Raw genomic sequence first — 16,242 nt, 5'->3', positions numbered from 1 at the left:
ATTAATGCACCCTTACTTTGCCTAAGGCAGACAATGAGTTGTCATAAAGTGGTATTGATATGCCATAACCATATTCTCACTCCATTATGGAAACACAAAGCATCATCATGATATTCATTCGACTTCATAACCTTTCTTGCAAAAAAGGGGTAGAGTGACTGACTATGAGCTCTGACACCTGATCGTATTGAGTATTATACTCAAACGTATAATGCCTTATGGCAAAAATACCTTTTATTTAGTTTTGCTTTATTTAAATGAATGGTGTGGCCTTGGGGGAAGGCCACACAGTTTTTGACCTAATGTAGTGGTCCGTAGGCTACGGACCGTAGCTACTACTGCGAGGGGCAACTGCATGGGTTGACTTAAGTCAACGCATGCATTATTAATTCAATGTCCAAATAGCTGTTGCATCTTTATTGGATATGTCAATCTATTTATTTAAAGCAGCTATAACATGAATTTTAAAACCGTTTTTAACATTTAATATATCAATATCTATGTCCCTCAAACTTATTTCGAATGGTTTGAGCCTCAATCACTACTCTGATATAACCAGTCCATGGCTTTTCTTTTTTGCTTCTGAAGCTGTTTTAGCTGCAGTACCATAATGTCCTGAGGTGGTGGGAGTGCTGATATGCAACTTATTTAATATTTGAGTCATTATAATGCTGACGCTAGATAAACCCAGGCTTGTTTCCATTCTATGCCAGCTTGGAAAATGAACAATGGTGGACATTGTAAACAAAGTGGAAATGCAAATTTGTAACTGAAACACAAAAAACACACACATTTTATGTTATAGGTCCTTATAACACAAAACTGTGAAGATACATGAAAACTAAAACAGAAAACATTGAATGCCGACCAGCTGGGCAACATAGCACAGTGTTCCCCCATTGCACACCTGGCCACAATCAAAATAACTATAGAACCACCCACTGTGATGATCAAGATGACTGGTCAATATTACCATTCATTTAACCCATTAAGATCTGGAACGCATCTCTGTCATTTTAGCTTTTAACCACATTAACCATTAATTTATACTTTAGCTGAAAAATAGCAGATATACAAGCTCATAGCGTGGCACCGAGTGCAGCGCTATGAGCTTGTAGATCTGCTATTTGTTTAAATCGTGAGCCATCTTTGAATATCTGAACATTTTAACTCAAATCTTTGCTTCTGGGGGTTCCTGAAACAACATATTTTCAGATGGGGGTCCAGCGACCAAATACATATAATATTTGGGGTCCTTGACATGAAACAGTTTGAGCAACACTGAATCATCCGTTTTTCAGAAAACTGTTTAGATTTAGAAGACATTTGTAGAATCTGGTCTAAATAAACGGAAAGGTATTTTGTCTCCAGCAGGCAGCTTATAAACACATCATGACAATTGTGATTGTCATGATAAATGATAATTTATAATGCATTAGCGATATGGACTTTGTAGAAAGTGTCTAAGGTTTCATCACACTACAAAACATACTTAGTTTATAAGGTCTGGTGTACAATTTACAATTTAGGCATTTAGCAGACACTCTTAATCTAGAGCAATTTACAGTAAGCGAGAACAACACACACATGGTAATACATCAAATACACAGAAATAGTCATCAAGGATCATAAGTAAATAACTAGTATAGCTAAGAACGTAACATCCGTCTAACATTAGAATATATGTACAATGAAGTATGCATTATAGAATGCTACAGTATGTCTACATATGTAGGCATACTTGCTATACATACTGTATGTATAGCAATGCACAGGAAAGACCAACTCACCCTGCAGCATGGCAATAGGCAATATTGAGGTCAACTTTAAGCCTGCATCCGCAATGCGTTATGGACTATTTATTATCGTTATGTGACATCGTCGTATGACGGAACATAAATCAAGCATTTCACTGTTAGTCATCATCTTCGACATCATCGTCGCGGCAGGTCTGGGAACACTGCTGCTGCGCATGTATGGCGGACGACCTTTGTCTGAACCCTGCACTGCTTACTGTTTGACTTGCAGCTGATTAGAGAGACTTGCATATCAGAAAGTCTATTTATTCTCCTTTTCGTTTCATCTCCATCTGAAGGTTTCCTGACGTGCCGAAGGGGATCGATGTGCGATGCGCGATCTGGGGGGAAGAGCGTTACTGTGATAAGTTTATTCCAGAGACATGAAAGGGAATGCCATAGTAAGCCGTCTGCCCCAAAGTATTTTAGACGGCAAGCGAGTGAGAGAGCGAGAATTTTAATCATGCAGCAGTTTTCACATGCTTGCCGCCCACCCCCAACAGATGATATGGTGTGTGTGACAAATGAAAACTTCATGGCAGTCTTGACATGAATTCTCAACGATGAACAATGAATATTTAGCTGTGACTTGAAGTGTCATAATGTGACATACTGTAACGACGGTGTCACAGTGTCTGTCTCAGTAGGCCTACCCATTGGGTAGTTTGGGGTAATCCTAGGTGTACTCAGAAAGTTTCAGATTTTCTTTTTTAGGGTCGAATATTGGTTTCATGAAATCGGTTTAAAAAATATTTTATCTTTTATATGCTGTATATTTTCAATACTACCTAACCATAACCCGACGTCACATTAGTGTTGGAGGTGCAAACAAAGGGAACTTATGCCTTGCGAGTCGCAAACATGAGAAGCGAATATTTGGACTTAATCTTTCATGTTGCCGCACCTTGCAAAACGATACTTAACTGTAATGTTGCACTATAGGACATAGAAATATATCACTATACTGTATACATCCGTCTCACAAATTCAATAATAATACCTGTCTACAATGGCGGACTCGGCCATGACTCCAAATATGCGTAATTGCGTATGTGTGTCTAAAATAATGTAACCAATTCCCAATATACACAGAGAACCCACCAATAAATGCCATGCCGGTAGCTTGTTTTTTACCTGAGCTGCCCGAGTGAGTTTTGAATAATAGAGCCAAACACAATATATAGGAAACATTCATCAGTATCAGGATGATGGAAAAAAACAAAACATCCAGGCTGGGTACACTGCAGTAGTAACAAAATGTATGCATGCATGCTTCTGTTAAGAAACAATTCGACTCATAAACACGTTTTTGGGAGCATTGATCGAATCAATTAATGAATAGACTGTTCAATTAAACGGGGAGCAGCAGTGTGCTTTTCTCATGCGATGAGAGACCATTCCAAATGGCTGCACACACACTGACACACGCATGCACACACGTGTGCATGCATGCACGCAGGCTCAGTGATGAGTGCTGAATGTGAAGCAGGGAGGGAGCACGAATGAAGTCATTTGTCTTTATCTTTTTGGCTCCAGGGTGTGGTTTACGGCGCACTGGTTGAGCGTGCACGCTTTGCCACGCTAGATGTGAATGTCAACTCGTGAGCGTGTGGGGGCGACACAGCAGGACGCCGCTCTGCCAGCATGTATACAACACGTTACACATCTCTTCACACTAAAAGGACTGAACGCGGCAGTGATATTGGCAGACGACATCAAGGCTGCGTGTGGAAATACGCCGGGGAGGGGGGGCATGTGAATGTGGTTTGTGAATATTCACAGATTTGCATTCACATGTGTAATTAAAACAGTTTTTTTCCCTCTTCCGCACCGTCTGCTCTGCTTATCAGCGCGCAGAGCAAAAGGCCTGCGCAAACAAACAAGCATCCTTTGTAATATAATATATTTATATTTATCAAGCACGTGCAGAGAATGTTGGCAGGGGCTGAAATTCCCTAAAAAGGCCCTTTTAACAAAATAGTAAAATTAAATTGCGATAATAGCGGATCTACAAGCTCACAACGTGAGATGTGGTGCGACGTGTTGAGAGCTTGTAGAGCAGCTATTTTCGAGGCGAAACCTGCACTCTTTAGCTACTGGAGTTACGGTGTGCAACAGACGTAACTCACATAGACGGATGTCTATGTGTGTGCACGAGCCTGATATTTATACAAAACAAAAAAAAAACACACACACACACACACGTATACTGTGTTAATGACCCGCTGTAAGTGGCTAATGAAGGAATAATTTAGATTTATTTGTCTCTACGGTGACAGTAACGATCATTCGGCCACCATTTTGCTAATGGTAACATTACCAGTGAATGGTCAGGACGAATATTGGACATCATTCATTGGAACGACAGAGATTTCCCGAAACAAAAAAATGTGCTCATCGCCAGCCAGGGCCCGGTTGAACACAATATGTGAACAGTTGATATTTCCCCCTCCAGGCTTGCATTGTTCAGATGAGTTCTCTTCCTATGAGGATAATGCAAAACACCCCTCAGTGTGGGGGATTCATTACAGTCTGGATTTCACAACAAGGCTCAAACTTCAAACCCCCCCAAAACCTGGAACAACTACCGGGGAGGGAAGCAGGCTTACATCATCCTGCCACAAGGTTTATTCGTGATCATTTAGCTGGTAACCATATTCCCTTCAATAAGCAGACAAGAGTAACAATTATATTGCCTTGAAGACGAAGCCATTATAGAAGTCCCACTGCATGCTTGCTGGATTACTGCTGCACTGCTCTGACCCAGTTCTGAGAGGAAATTGAAATGAGAATTCGTCTGAATTACATACGTTGGGCTGGCAAGTAGCACACTGAAGGATCTTATCTTTGGGATGCAACATTACAAGGTTTTAATTACAGGATTTCTTTATTTTTACAGGAACACTTTCATCGCCCTCTAGTGTTCATGTGATTTTACCGCAGGCAGCCAGGCAATATTTGTGCATTTGCGCCAACTACTTACGGGGCACACAGCCCAACACAGCGAGAGGAGGAGCAAAAAGTCTTAGCTTTCACCACACATGGTAATATGTCGGGCGCGATGCAATCAAAAAGCAAAGAAACGACAATGAGTGGATCCTTATGGGGTGCATGTGCATTGATCCTCGTGATGGGAAGAACGTAGGCCCTGTCTAGCGGCACGAAACGTTAGTTTTGAGCTTCGGCTGCTTGGAATTGATATAAACCTTATAACCCGCCATATTGCGGATATGGCGACCTGCGGGGTAAAATCTTAACCCGCCATCTGGTGGGTTAGGAAGCGGCTGGGCGCCGTGAGTGTTAAACGTAGGGACACCAGGGTTGAGTGGTCAAGCTATCACTGCGAATCACTTCCTATTTTCCTGCATGATTCTGAACATAATTATAATAGTGAGGACATGTCACTTATATTGTTACTAATTAGTAGAGGTGTCCCGATACTGTATCGGTATCGGCCCTTATTTGGTCATATTGGGTCATATCAGTATCGGGGGAATACACAGGGCTTGTATTTACGGTACCTACAAGTGGCAGGTAAATATAATGTTGGGGCATGTGGAGTTTTCTTTCGAGTTGCACAAACTGCAAGTGCACATTTGAGTGAGGAGTCTGCTATTACACAACACAAGATATATAGCTAGATAGCTATAAACACAATACCCGGTCAGTGGACTTCAAAATAAGATATTTTTTCTTTTTGTATTATTATAAATAATATTCTCTCGAAAACGATCCCTACTAATTTACAGTCTCTCTCTCTCTCGCCCCACAGATGGCTGGCCACACTGCATCCGCTTGAGGTTGGTTCCTGTGAAAGGTGAGTTTGTCATTTCCGCTGTCACCAAATGCTTGCTCAGGGGGTAAAACGTCAGGTCAACTTGTTGTGATTTGGCACATTTACTTTTACCAAACTGAAAAAGTAGCTGCAGCTAAGCAGTTCTAGAATAGCTGCAGCCAAAACTTCACAGGTTAGTCCTGTACCAACCAAAAAGTTTGCATCATAAACAATGTACTCTGTTTGAATGACCCCGAGCAGGTCATGTGACGTAACCCCCATCTGCTCACTCATTGTCACTCTGGATGAGTCGGCAAAAGGCCTAACGACAACATACAAATCACTGACCAACCGGAGAACCGTTCCTCACTGTAATCACCGTTTCATTGTGATTTATTATGTAGTCACACTTAATTGTCCTGCAGAATAGCAGAAAGAGTCATGATGACTGTCCCTTGGCGTCCTTCTATTTTGGGAGTGTCATTATAGGTGAAAAAACGTTTATTATAAAAAAAGACAAATTAAACATTTTTTTTAAATAGGGCTTAAGTGGTTAAATTGTCTTTGGCCAGTTGCTCCGACAGCCATTATGGCTGACACACAATGCCATCTGACAGATCATTTCTGAAGACACTGATAAAGATAAATAACTTCCACTCAGGAAGATTTTGCGCATCATTAAACATGGCAAACCTATTAGCTTGAGTAAGAGGATGGGGGAGAATCCCGGAAGAGATGAGCTAAATCAGATATATTACAGTGATCATAAACGAGGTATACATGGCACCTTTACCAACCCAGATACATCAAAGAGTATAACCTTGCTCTGTGCTCACGAATACACACAGGTGATGCTGCACATCGGAGATAAAAACAGCTCTTGGGTGTCCTTTATTTTGACTTTCATTTTGAATTGCTGCACATTCATTTAATGCCCACAACCTGTTCTGCCAGCGTGCGTGCGTGATTACGCTTTACCTTTCCCATTTGAAATTCTGTAAAACCGCGTTTGCGAGGGCTAGCCTAATTGGTAGATATGACAAATGAGTTTAAAATACAAAGCCTGTTGACTGACATACAAAGGAATGACAATGACTGCACAAAATTAATTCTATGACAAAAAAATGTAATGGGCCATATCCTTAATTATCTTATACATTTCAGAAATGTTAAAAAATTGCGGAAATAGCCCAACTACAGTTTTATTTTTTTAAAGAAAATTGCCACACCAGGTGTAAAGGTGTGTAAAGTACAGTATGTGTAAACAAATGTGTGTAAACTAAGTTAGGTGTAAAGTAGTTAGAGTTTGGAGGCTGTGGAAATAATAATGGAATTTCTGTTCATCTTATCCAGCTGTTTCTATACAGATGAAACAGGAACAGTGCTAACAATTAGGCAAAAATAATTGCGATTAACTCAAATAATTGGGATCGGGCGAAATCACAGGTGGTCTCTATTGGTACCTTTAAATACTCTAAACATGAACAATTCAACCTTATTTACATTTACAGGCTAAAACACATAATTTTTTCGCTTTGTGTCTGTGCTCCTGAGGTTTAATATAACTTTATACCATGGCCACGGTCCACGGAGTATATGCTACTTAAGTTTGAGTGGCCAGCCAGAAGGTGTGAATTATTGTCACATAACTGCATGGCTGCTGTCTCATCACTGCTCTAAATGAATGTACGCACTAAAACTGGCACTGTAAACTGTCATTAAAGCAAACATTAGCTATAAGCTATCCTTTAAAACAGAGGTGTCAATGTTAGGTCACAAGCCGGACTAATAAAATGCAACTTCATGCGTGCCAGACCAGTTGTGTGCCAGCGCTCTGGAAATAGCAAATCTACAAGCTAACAAATGCACACAATTTTTTTGTCGACAAAAGCAACTGTAGATTTAGTTGACTATAAAGTAAGTAAGTAGCCTTTTAGTCAAAGTCAGTAAGTAATAGCCTTGCTGAGCCATGAGGCCCATAGGGCAGGAGCCTATCTCTTGTTTCTGTAGCATGAGGTAGCTTGATGCACAAGTACACCCTCTGGACATGACGCTAGTACAGTATGTAGGGACTTACCCCCAATCCAACCCTTGATAGTTACTGAGTGCCAAGCAGGGAGGCACTGGGTCCCATTTTTTTTAGTCTTTGAACCTCCCAGTCCCAGGGCGGACACTCTAACCACAAGGCCACTGATCTGGTTATTTAGTCAATAAATAAAACTAGACAAAAACTAAAACATTTCAGATAGCTAAAATATCACTATAAAACCAAATGAAATTGTATTCAAAAGACTAAAACTAAATCAAAATTTGCTGTCAAAATCAACACTGTTGACAACACTCAACACTCTCATGCGTCTCAAAATGTTTCACTTTACACATTTAGTTTGAAGTAGATTCCATATCAACCATTACTCTCTCTCTTCTTTCTCTCTCTCGTTCTAGAGGAGAAGAGAGTGGCAACAACATGATTTAATAATTTCACTCAGTATTTTGTGACATAAATGTGTAGGTGGAGCTATCGTACACACATACCAGTCTGAGTCTAGTCTAGTCTCAATATAACTATTATCAACTCAGTTAGTAGTACCCCTTTCTTGGTCATTAGCACGGCTTCTCCAACATTCTGGAGTAGAGACATACTGTACAAATGTACTATATTCAAATGCAATGCTGATACCTGTGTTGTTTGCACCTCCAAGCTAATGGCAAATACCACATCCACAAATACCGTACCCATATGTGTGTCTCAAAGAGTAAGCATGGCATAATCAACTCAGAAATAATGCACTCTGTGGAGCCCCCATTCCCCCACCCGTGTCAAGGGGTAATTAGCCTCCACATCATTATTTTTCAATAACTGCACATCAATTATCCATTTATGTAACACTGACAAAGGAGCCATGATGGGGAAAGAGGGGATGTGTTTTTTTTTTCTTTTTCTGTCAATGCACCCCCTCTACCGTATGTTATATATTATATTATTGCCACTTACTCAATCCCCTCTTCTCCCTTCTACACCAAAGCTTTAGTAAGCAGACACATGGCAAGAGGTAAATGAGCTAGGCTACTCAGCGCTTCACGTTCAAAATAACTGTGTCCACTATATTGTCCCCTGTGCAGCGCGTGTGTTGCCATACCTTTTGTTGTGAGTAGAGTATACCGTATTGACTGTGATGATGAATATATCGTAGTATATCGTAGTATATCGTATTGACAGTGACTGTAACTGTGTCCACTATATTGTCCCCTGTGCAGCGCGTGTGTTGCCATACCTTTTGTTGTGAGTAGAGTATACCGTATTGACGTTTCACACTCTAGTAAATGTGTGGGTCTGTTGGCGTGTCGGGTATGGGTGCAGTGCCACACAGAGTGAATTCAGAAGCAGCTCGGGGGACAGGTCAAAACAATAGACATGGCTTCCGCCTTTTGCCCGTGGACCTGCTTTGGGCGAGTACAGTGGACAGGCCAATAAATATTGCCGGTGTGTCAGCCATAGGACAAAACAATCTTTGTATTATTCACACGTCATTGTTTACAACGACCTGTCTTTACATAGGAGTTAACCCCCCCGCCCCCCCTCCCACCCACACACACACACACACACACACACACACACACACACACACACACACACACACACACACACACACATACAAAACTACTAGCTACAACCTTATATGCCATCATTGCCCCGTGTTGTGAATAGCTACTCAGTTTAAAAGCTGTTAAAACAGGCTTCTTGAATGCCCTATAGCTTCCCAGCCTTTTAGATTGCTTGACATGGTGAGGTACAGTATATACTTCCCCCTCCTAGTGGGAAAGTGCTAGCTCAAAGTGTCACAGGTATTGAGTCTTAGTCCTATTGTAAGTTGAGAATACTGTACAAATACAATTGCACACACACACACACACACACACACACACACACACACACACACACACACACACACACACACACACACACACACACAGGTACAATGATGTATGAGATCTCTGAGCCGACACGTCACCACAGCACTGGCATCAGTACACATCTCGAAGGGTTGCTCTGTCCTAAACATTGCAGGCAACCCAAAAGATTACAAATTGAAATTATGTTGTTGTTTTTGTTGTTGTTGTTGTTCTTTTTATTAGAGAATCGACGATACCCATTAGCACTTGAGAAGCGTCTCGACTCTCGAGTGCTAATGGAGCCGGGGGTCTGCATTGTTGACAGGCTGTGGAGGTCGCTGATGCGTGATGCTTGTCAAGAGGACTACAGTTTGCACTCTTTGACACAGTGGTGCAGCCCTGGCAGCACCGCCGTCCTTGAGGAGCACTTTATGCATTCGGATGCTGAGTGCTGTCCGACTGATGCAGTGCCTGGCCCAAGTCTTTATTGTCTGTCAGGGAGTTGAGAAGAAGAAACCGTCTTCTTCCTGCTGTGGTGGGGGTTTTTTTCCCTCGGAATGAAGGCTTGAATAAAGCAGAGGAGAAATGTTTTCCCCGCGCTGTCTCTAAAATGCATTATTGGGATGTTTTAGTGTGGGAATTGAAATGCTTAGTCGGTCGCAAAGGGGGATAGCCATGCGGTCGGCTCGTAAATCGAGAAGGTCGCAGGTTGGAATCCACGCGCACACCGGCTGGGAAAATCAATTTGGGGAAATAAAAGATTCATCGGGAATAACTGCCATCAGTGTCCTTGAGCAAGGCAGTCAACCCCCATTGCTTCGGTGGAACTCATCAGTGGCCAATTTTGTTAAACTGCAGATCCCAGGTGTGGATATGTCAGCTTTTATGACCATGAGCTAGGTCATTGCACTGATTGCAGTAGAACTGCATCCACACTCACTTCGAAACCTGCAGTACACAGCTTATCTACTCATTCTGCAATGGCCACCCTGCACCATGGTTTGATTAAAACGTACCAAACATGGTAGGCGTGGAAGGGCCTTAAGTCATCATAACTACAGTATACGGCTTCTATACAGAAAAAGTATAGGAAACCAAACCAAATGGGGGAGGAAAACCTTTTGCTTCTGGCTGCAACAGCGGCTCATGTTTAAAACATTGATTGAACGGGTCAAACTGCATATTTCCTGTCTGATGATGAAAAACATTTTCCTTCTGAATTTGGCTTTATACAAAGCGGCAGTGTGGCAACTGGTAACAGACTCAGTTCACTGGCAGATTGATCCTCACAGGAATCTAGACAAGACGGGAGCACCTGTGACCTAGACATGCTTAAGGTTTCTCTCTCTGGGAATGAACATCTTTATTAAAGTGAAGGTTATCGCATGTGCTCCATCTGGAAGGGGAAAGCCTTGTGTACTAAAAACCCACGGCGAGGCTCCAGGTTCCCTTCAGATAATCTTTAGATTCTCCTTCACGCTGTAACTTTGGCAGCAAATGTTTGACTAATGCTTTCGTTCCAAACAATCTGAGATTTCATTTCAAACCAAAATATTTGCGATCGGAAAGATCGAGAGCCCCAAGTGACCCGCAGCCGCAATATTAGTTGCAGAAGTTTGAGACCAAACTGGTCGCACTTTCATTCTTTCAGTGTTGTCAGCTTTGTTTCTGAACAATACTGTACTGTACTGTACTGTACTGTTATTATATAGGCTTGGGAAATACTTGCTATTTTCATATTGTGATTTGTGATCATAAAATAATTGGTGATAACGGGAGTATACAGGGTGGGGGGTGTCGTAAAGATTTTCATGCTTTGTTTTGACACAAAGTTGGGCCTGTTGCTTGCAGATGGAGAGATTTATTTGAGACTTGAGTTAACCAGTTATTGAAGGAGTTTACTTAAAGACCATTATTGGTGAAATAAATGCCAGCCTGGACCATCTTATGGTATCATGAAAAAATATGTAACCTCTTGTATTTTGGAATATTATTGTTTTTACCCAGATGCCAACGATCGGTCAATATTTCCTCTTTTTAAACAATGGCTCCATTTAAATCTTTTCACAATTCAAATAAAATCCATAACATTAACTAATGAAGCTCAGAACATGTTTTGGCGAGCAGACATAATGAGAACAGAGATGCAAAGGAAAATGTCAATCATCTGATCCACCACCCTTGTGGCCTGCTGCTTGGCTCGGACAGTTCGGTGAACATTATAAGGTTTTTATTATAACATATAACTTCCCTTCATATTATCTGCGCTAAGCGAAAAGCAGCCTTGAAGACGGCCTTATCTTGATAGGTTCCACATTGACAATAATGTAACCTAACAGAAAACAGTTATAATATTCAGACTTTATTTCCGTCTTCTTTCTTTTCTCTTTTCCCCTTTTCTATCTGCACCACTTTAACCACCAGCCCTATTGAACGGAGTCCCTCTATACTTGGTCGCCACCTTTTTTTCCCTCTACACCAAATTCTCCTCACCGAAAATGGTTGATCCACAAGCTCACAACACATCGCGTTGCAACATATTGTGAGCTTGGACATCACCTATTTTTAACTTGGTCATTCTCCTCTGATGACATGACCAGAATAGGTACACTAGTATGGTTCAAGTGGTTAAAATTGTTTGTTTTGTTTCTCTGTTTATTTTCATTCTGCTTCTTACACCACCCTCCCATTCTATCTTTCCATTGTAGCTTTTTAAAAGCCTCCTGTGAATAGGTGTTGTAAATTAGCATCGGGCTATAGCACTAACAGTGTTTAGTAGTACAAAGCTGCTACTGTGCATCATTTTTATGTTGCTCTGATGTCCATTGTGATTGTGATCTAAAATAAATGAACTCAACTATACATCTAAAGGGGAATGAAGAATAGGAGATATGTTCACCTCCTTCTTCCCTAAACCTATGTGTATCAACCGGAGGACTTCCTGTGAACGTATTCTGATTCTCAAAATGGGTTCTGAGGACCTTGATGGGGTTCCGGGGGGGGGGGGTCCCCAGTTAAAATTGTTGATAGTTAACAACCAACTGGATCGGTCTGTAACTTTGAAAAATGGAACCAAATACATTTTGTTTAATTTGTACACTCAGAGTTATGGGGGTCCGTGGCATAATGTATACCAAACTAGGGGTCCTTGAAATAAATAAAAAAGGAGAACAACTGATTAAAGACTACGTCCCACCTCCACATATCTATTCAGGGTGCTGTTATAATGAGGGGGCTGCATGCTATAATGGCTCCCCTTTCTTCTAAAATGATAAATCCCTGCCTCAGCCAGTATAACTTCCTGTGCAACACACGCTGAACAATGACAAATGTCTGAAGGACCCCCAGGCTGTTTACTGGATCCACCGAACCATTCATATACCTGTGTAAAGCATCCCACAACAGCCACCGGGGCAATATTAGCTTTTTTTTATCACCACTGTTTAGCGATACCATAAAAGAAATGAGCTCAAGCTCGTGATTGTAAAGCACTCCCTATCCTAGATTAATTCCCTGTAACTTGTTAATTAATATGGCTTTACTAATAAACTTTTCTATTTGGCTGGCTTCCCGAAACAGGGCCTGGCCACAATCAGTCAGACGCAACCACAACACGGGCCGGCAGTCATTCATTACTCACTAATCACTTTGAGTAATATCACTGTGGAGCCCCGCTATTATGAGAGTATAAATCTTGCATATTATTAATACGGTGGAGCCAAATGGCTTATTGGGCAACTTGAGGGGTCAGCCCAGTGTCGGGGTGACTTCCACTAAGCCCTCTGTGAACAATTAGATCGCTCGTCAGCATGGGATAAAATGCATGGGAATGCGGTGGTGGGAATTATTAATATCTGGAGTTGCGTACAAGTATGACACGTGAGACTAAAACCGTTGGGACCACGTGGTGAGGACGAACAATGGCGTTCATGATGGTTCTGGTCTTTCTCTTTAGAGGACGGTTGGAACCAACGCCCTTGGGCTTGATTTATGTGGGCTATCCATTGACACCATTGGTAATCCTATTAAATGCAGAAATAGCGTGTGAGCAAAGCACAACAACATGTGTTTATAAAGATTTCGCCCTCATTTGTTTTGTTTTCATGAATGGGCAATATCCATCCATCCACCCATCTTCAACCGCTTATCCGTAGTCGGGTCGCGGGAGCAACAGCTCCAGCAGAGAGCTCCCTCTCCAGAGTAACATTAGTAACTTCATCCTGGGGGATCCCAAGGCGTTCCCGGCAGATATTGGAGATATAAACCCTCCAACTCATCCTTGGCCTGCCCCGGGATCTCCTTCCAGCGGGACGTGTGATAGTGCATACATTTGTTCTCATCCAGGTTTTAATCACTTAAGCTCTCTTTTATACTTTCGAAAATGTAAAAACATAATAGCTAGGACACACCTAGAAATCCCTATAATGTCAAACTGTGTGACAACAGATGATTCGTACCACTAATATTTCCTGAACAATCTCCTCTCCTCCATGGCAGCTCATCATGCGCCTCTCTCTCTCCCTGGGGCTCCAGGGAGCCCTGGGGTGGATGTGTCTTTTGTCAAATTAAGACCTTTTTTTTTACTAAATCAGTTTCTCTATGAGGTCTATGTAGAGACGCCTGTTCCTTTGACAAACAAAAATGACCTGCTGCCAGTCAATCTAGCCCCCCGCGAGGCTGTCCCCTCCATGACATTTTTTTTGCAGCTTCCTTATATTTCAACATTCCATTTTAAGCAGATTACTATAACTGAACATGGCATACTATCCCATTTTTAAACACCAGGAGGGAGATTAGAGATACGACAGGCAGAGATTAGAGGATTATGATAGAAAAAAAAATGGACAAAAATGAAACAATCATAATGTCAAACGTCTGGAAGCAGTGTAAATGCATGTTCCATAGACCACACTGTGATCAGTCAAAGGCATGCAGACCGGATACTGTGCTCTCTGCTGTTCACCGCTCTTTTCATGCGTACTGTGTCAGACACAGGGTCTTTCTGGGTGAACCGTCATTCAGTGCACTGTCAAGATGTCCTTGCACGCTCCTTGAATGAAAATCAATTTCACAATGGCAGCCGTGTGCCTCATAAAACCCACAAAAGGGCACTTGATAGACTCACATAAACTGATTTAAGCTCACCAGTTATTACATTTTTGCGTTTTCAAGTGGTCTGTTTCATTCAACGCAGAAATTGGTGAATGTTGGAACAAGCATTCTCTACAGAGGAAGGGGATTTCTTAACGGTGCAAGGTTAGCGTAAAGGTGAACAGGCTGTGTGGAGAGCAAAAACACATTTCCCAAGATACAATTTTGACTCGAAACCGGCTCAAACACCATTGCTATCGTCTGACAAACTGCATGTCAACTGGCTGTAAACTGGCTACATGTGAAACAATCCAGTGGTACGAGTCATCTATCAACTCCATTCTAGTGTCTCGAGTCGCTAATAGGATTGTAAACAATGGTAGACAATAATGGAAGCTGTGCAACAGTTAATCGATCTAATCAATTCATCAATTATTTAAAATAAATCAGATAATTGGTTAAGAAGAAGAAGAAGAAAAAAAGGCAAAACTAGAAGACCTACAAGCTCACAACTAGTCGCAATGGCTGTGACATGTTATGACGCATTGTGAGCTTGTAGAATTCTTGTACGACAAAGTATAAAATAGGGCTTAAAATACCCAAACATTCCCCCTTCCTGCAGAGGCTAAACTGTCAGACGATAGCCTCAGGGTCAGAGATTGGTAATTAAGTCATTATACACACAATTACACAATGAATTCAATTATTAATCTGAATGAACCTTTTCAAACGTCTTACAGCTGATGATAGCTCCTGATCATCTCGAGGGCCATATTATGTGGGATGTTTAGGTCTACAGGTTTTCAGAAATGGACATTCTGCCTCATCTCTCACACTGATAATAGATAACATGGATGAGATGAATGCCATGTTCTCATGTACTTATAATCCAATTAGTACAAATTACATAATAACCACCACTAATAACCACATGTCAGGGTTGTGCTCCACGTCAAGCTGCTCGCTGAAGTGTGCTTATTTTATCTTTTTCTCTTTTCTTTTTATTAGCCCATTGAGACCAGATTCTTCTAAATCAGTGGTGCTCAAACATTTTCATGTCAAGGACCCCTACACTTATATGTATTCTGCCACCGACCCCCATCTGAAAATGTTTTGTATCAGGGACCCCCTGATACAAATTTCTGTGAAAAATGTATATTCAATGACTTGCGCCACATTTTCACAATAAAAAAATTAGCTATGTATGTACGGTATGTGACTATGAGCTTGTATATCTGCTATTTTTCAACAGCTAAAGTTTCAAATAAGGGTTAAAGTGGTTAAAAGCTAAATGTTGACAGTGAAATCATGTACATTTCGAGACTTCACTATTGTGGTGGTCTCATTCTCAATATAGGATTCCAACTCCTTCTCATCTCTGTCTCGACTTCGTCTCATTGCAAGCGGTCTTGAACAGCACTAGTTTCAGTTAGTATACAGTGTATATAATGCTTCCAGTGGCTTCAGCTTTTCTCAGCGTTTCACCTCTTGCATTCCGTCTCTAAATTGTTCTTACAGTATTTGGGAAGGGTTCAGGAGCTATATATATTAACTTGTCATGTTGTTATGTGAAAATATACTGTGCTGCCTGACCAGGACCCCCTTTGAAAAGACTCGGCGAGTTTGACTATACGATGATTAAATAACATAAAGGATCAAGCACAAAGTGATCTGAAAATATCTCTG

The sequence above is a fragment of the Protomyctophum bolini genome (assembly GCF_963924005.1).
Source record: "Protomyctophum bolini genome assembly, chromosome: 19".
Taxonomy (NCBI): Eukaryota; Metazoa; Chordata; class Actinopteri; order Myctophiformes; family Myctophidae; genus Protomyctophum; species Protomyctophum bolini.
Note: the sequence above shows the minus strand (reverse complement) of the source record.